Source organism: Capsicum annuum, chromosome 5, assembly GCF_002878395.1.
Source record: "Capsicum annuum cultivar UCD-10X-F1 chromosome 5, UCD10Xv1.1, whole genome shotgun sequence".
NCBI lineage: Eukaryota > Viridiplantae > Streptophyta > Magnoliopsida > Solanales > Solanaceae > Capsicum > Capsicum annuum.
In genome coordinates, this window is record NC_061115.1 from 1,591,304 (window position 1) to 1,596,988 (window position 5,685).

Sequence of the window (5,685 nt, forward strand, 5' to 3'; positions counted from 1 at the left end):
TGCTATAGCCCACGATTTTAGGGATGGGCCTGGAATCCGGGCCTGCTGTAGGCCAAAAATCAATGGAGGTATGCCAGGGATGTTGCGGATCATCCCAGTGTGGTCCATTTAACTTTTTGTGCTCATTTGGGCGAACAAACGGGCAAAACGACGCGAATGGGGCATTTTCGGGCCAAATTGGTGTGCTATAACCCACAGTTTCATGGGTGGGCCTGGGGTTCGGGCGTGCTGTGGGACGAAAATTGACCGGGGCATGCCAGGAAGGTTGGGGATCATCCCAGTGTGGTCCGTTTAAATTTTCGTGGCCATTTGGGTGGACAAACGGGCGAAATGGCACGAACGGGGCATTTTCGGGCCAAATCGGTGTGCTATAGCACACGATTTCGGCGGTGGGCCAGGGGTCTGAGCGTGTTATGAGCAAAAAATTAACCGAGGCATGTCAGGGAGGTTGGGATCATCCCAGTGTGGTCCATTTAAATTTTTGTGGCCATTCGGGTGGACAAACGGGAGAAACGGCGCGAACGGGGCATTTTCGGGCCAAATCGGTGTGCTATAGCCCATGATTTTGGGTGTGGGCCTTGGGTCCAGGTGTGCTGTGGGTCAAAAATCGACCAAGGTGTGCCAGGGAGGTTGGGGATAGTCCAGTGTGGTCAGTTTAAATTTTTATGGCCATTTGGGTGGACAAACGGGCGAAACGGTGCGAACAGGGCATTTTTGGTCCAAATCGGTGTGCTATAGCCCACGGTTTAGGTGGTGGACCCGGGATCCGGGTGTGCTGTTGGCCGAAAATCAACCAGGGCATGCCTGGGAGGTTGGGGATCATCCCAGTGTGGTCCATTTAAATTTTCGTGGCTATTAGGGTGGACAAACAGGCGAAACGACGCGAACGGGGAATTTTTTGGCCAAATCGGTGTGCTATAACCTACAATTTCAGAGGTGGCCCCGGGGTCAGGGCGTGTTGTGGGCTAAAAATCGACCAGGGCATGCCAGGGAGGTTGGGGATCGTCCCAATATTTTTCGTTTGAATTTTTGTGGCCATTTGTGTGGACAAACGGACGAAATGACGCGAACGGGGCACTTTTTGGCCAAATATGTGTGCAATAACCAACAGTTTTGAGAGTGGGCTCGAGGTTCGGGTGTGCTGTGGGCCAAAAATCAACTGGGGCGTGAAAGGAAGGTTGGGAATCGTCCCAGTGTGGTCCGTTTAAATTTTCGTGGTCATTTGGGTGGACAAACGGGAGAAACAGAGTGAATGGGGTATTTTGGGCCAAATTAGTGTGCTATTGCCCACAATTTTGGAGGTGGGTCCGAGGTTCGGGCGTTTTGTGGTCCAAAAATTGATCGAGGCATGCCAGGGAGGTTGAGAATCATCCCAGTGTGGTCCATTTAAATTTTTGTGGCTATTGGGTAGACAAACGGGGGAAACAACGCGAACAGGGAGTTTTCGAGCCAAATCGGTGTGCTATAGCCCACGGTTTTGGGGGTGGATTCGGGCTTTGGGCATGCTGTGTACCGAAAATTGACCGAGGCCTGCCAGGGAGGGTGGGAATCATCCCAGTATGGTCCGTTTAAATTTTAATGATTATTTGGGTAGACAAACGAGTGAAACGGCATGAACGGGGCATTTTTGGGCCAAATCGGTGTGCTATAGCCCACGATTTTTGGGGTAGGCCCGGGGTCCGGGTTCGCTGTTGGCTGAAAATTGATCGGGGCATGCTAGGGAGGTTGGGGATCATCCCAGTATGACCCGTTTAATTTTTCGTGGCCATTTGGGTGGAAAAATGGGGAAAACGACGTGAACGGGGCATTTTTGGGCTAAATCAGTGTGCAATAGCCCACGATTTCAGGGGTCGGCCTGGACTCCGGGCATACCGTGGGTTAAAAATCGATCGAGGAGTGCTAGGGAAGTTGGGGATCATCCCAGTGTGGTCCGATTGAATTTTCGTGGCCATTTGTGTGAACAAACGGGCGAAACAGCACGAACGGGGCATTTTTTAGCCAAATCGGTGTGCTATAACCACGATTTTGGGGTGGGCTTGGGCATGCTGTGGGTCAAAAATTGATCGGGGTGTACCAAGGGGGTTGGGGATCATCCCAGTATGGTCCGTTTAAATTTCCATGGCTATTTGGGTGGACAAACGGGAGAAACGGAGCGAACAAGGCATTTTCGGACAAAATTGGTGTGCTATAGCCATGGTTTTGGGGGTGGGGCCAGGGTCCGGGCATGTTCTGGTTTGAAAATTGACCGGGGCATGCCAGGGAGGTTGGGAATTATCCCAGTGTGGTTCGTTTAAATTTTTGTGGCCATTTGTGTGGACAAATGGGCGAAAAGCGTGAACGGGGCATTTTCGGGCTAAATTGGTGCATATAGCCCAAGTTTCGGGGGTAGGCCCAGGGTCTGGGTGTGCTGTGGGCAGAAAAAAGATCGGGGCATGCCAGGGAGGTTGGGGATTGTCCCAGTATGGTCTGTTTAAATTTTTGTGGCCATTTGGGTGGACAAACAGGCGAAACGGCGCTAACGAGGCTCTTTCGGGCTAAGTCGGTGTGCTATAACCTACGATTTCAGGGGTGGACCCGGGGTCCGGGCGTGGTGTGGGTCGAAACTAGATTGTGGCATGCCAGGGAGGTTGGGGATCGTCCTAGTATGGTCAATTTAAATTTTTGTGGCCATTTGGGTGGCCAAACGGGCGAAACGGCGTGAACGAGGCATTTTTGGGCCAAATCGGTGTGATATAGCCCACAGTTTCGGGGGTGGGCTTGGGGTTCAGGCGTTCTGTGGGCCGCAAATCGATCGGAGAGTGCCAGGTAGGTTGGGGATCGTACCAGTGTAGTCCGTTTAAATTTTCATTTTCATTTGAGTGGACAAACCGTCGGAACGACGCGAACTGGGCATTTTTGGGCCAAATTGGTGTGCTATTGCCCACGGTTTTGGGGGTAGGCCCGGGGTCCGGGTGTGCTGTTGGCCGAAAATCGACCGAGGCATGCCAGAGAGGTTTGGGATCATCCCAGTGTGGCCCGTTTAAATTTTTGTGACCATGTAGGTGGATAAACGGGAGAAACTAATACGAGAAAGACAACGGAAAGACGAAACACACCCCATAACAGTCCACAAATCACAAAATCCGAGGACCTATTGGAGACCAACTCTCAAATTCAACAAATACAACAAGAATACAAGATACAAGAGTGTATTTTAACACCAAAACAACTACAAAACGTGATGAACAAGATGAACAACGATAATACAAGTTTTGGATTCATTGAAGGGCCCAAAACAGTACGTTACACAACACATACACGATTTGCAAGAAAGTAAAGGATAGATAGTGAGACCAAGATTATTACAAGATTAAGAACCAAGTGTATTTCAACACTGACCCCTAATGAATGTAACAATCAAAACCACACTCTTACAGTGACCACCAAGGGAATGAACTCACCTCAAGATCTACCGTTTCCAAGCAAAGATCAATATTGGATTTTCCAAGCCCTGTGCTAAGGATGGCTTTTCCAAACCCTACAACGAAGGGTGTTACACTCTTAAAAGAGAGAAAATATGTCTTTCAATTCTTCATCATTCAAAATCTAGTGAAAATAAGATTAAGGGGGCCTATTTATAATATATTACAAATGAAGACGAAAAGACCACTTTGCCCTTAATGAGAGGGGCAACCATGGTGTGTAAATACACCATGTGTAATCTCCAAAATGCCTTTAATTAAGGTACAAAACCGTGATTCCTCAACCTTAAATGCTCCAAGCAGTCTTCCACACGCGAGATTGCTTTAAGTTATACTCAAAACAGGTCCTCCATGCATGTTCTTGTATTATCGAGGTGACCAAGTCTTGAGCCTCTATGTGTTGGCCTCCAAAGATGTCATCAAAAGATAAGATGGCCATTTGTCCTGTATCATCCTCCCCTTCTTGAAAAGGATTCGACCTCGAATCCAAACCTTACAAAATCGAAGAGAGGACAAACAAATACAAACTCCTTATGGCAAGGTTGCACATATTTCCAAGGTTGCACATATTTGCAATATAACCAAGAATCATTTGAAAGGAATATTAAAAACTCAATAAAAGATGTACAAAGGATTTGGTTATAGGATACATCAAGAGTGACACTTTGCTTGTCATGTAGACCAAGCAACAAGTTTGGTGCACCAATATCACCATTTCTAAATTTGGCACAGGGGTTAAATGGGAAAAGTGACCATAGACACGGGTTTTGACAACACTTCCCTTTCCCGTGGTCTACACCCAAACTAAATGACATACTCTGTACAATAACATACATATCATCCAAAGCAAAAAGAGAGTAGAGAAAGGTATCACTCAAATCGACTTTTACTAAGGTACTCTCATGTGTGTACTCACTACTAGTTTCCCAATAATCACCATGAGTACTCTCAACAATGAAATCACACAAAGTAGAAGAAGAAGTAGCTTCCGCAACTACACATTCCTTACCCTTAAGAGTACTCTCATCTTCCAAGAAGAGATTTCCCTCTTTAGGAGGAATGTTGTCACACCGTAGTGGGTTAGCATATAGGCTATAGCTTCCAAGGCAAGCTATACCATCATTTTCACCACTAGGTTCATTAGGAGTGTTTAAATCATCTTCAAACAAGACATTATACCTAAAAAGAGTGTGATCTACCTCACGGATAGATTTGGAACAAGCAAGTTCCTCACTCTCTAAATGATCAATATCAAGTTTCAAGGATGTTTCAAACACAATATTACCCCAAGAACAGCTCTCGGGTTCATTCTCACTTTGATCAATATTTTCAACATCATCACACACTTGAGGTTCATTAATTACATCATACATATCCTCAAGTGGTGGGTAATTTTCACATATAAGTTGATCAACACAAATTTCAGAAGATAATGTACTTTCATTCAACATAATGGTTTCAACACTAGGTGGACATAAATCGATCTTACAAGAAGAGTCGATTTGGTCATCAATAGGATCAACTAGTGTATCCACACTCACAACATGTACATCATCATCAAGTGGCAAAGAAACAATAGACTCACATATAGGAAGCTACATTCAGATGTACAAAAGTGTAAGAGTTAGCCATTTTACCTTGAAGTCCTTAAGTAGATTCTTCTTTGTTATGGTGTGAAGGTCCTCCAAAAGCTTGGGCAACAACTTCCTTTTTGGAATTTTTATTCTTCGCTTGCCATGTTGGTACCTACACAAATGTCCTTAGAAATAGAAGGACAACCAATGTTAGCATGGTTTGGTGGTAATCCCCTCACTTTGCTCCACACAACCTCTCATTTGTCCACTCTCGGATTACCACCTTGTACTATCTTACTCCTCTCAATCTTTTGTCTCTCATAATAATTCGGATTGGAGTAGGTAGGCATTTCTCTTCATGGCTTGGGCAGCAAGTAAGTCATGAGGCGATTCCCCCATTGGTCTCTTACAATATTTAGCCAATTTTGCACGTTTGGAACTCTATGTTGTGCAAACCAATCGGCACCTAAGCATACATGACCGTATGTCAATGGAAGAATATCGCACCACACCTCCTCATGGTATTCAAATTGGGAGAAGACAACCTTTACCCTCTCAGTAACCTTAAACCCGTCCAAGAAGTATGGAACAAGTAAAGGCTCCCGAAACAACCCCAAGAAGTCAACCATGGATGGAACGATGTAGTTACT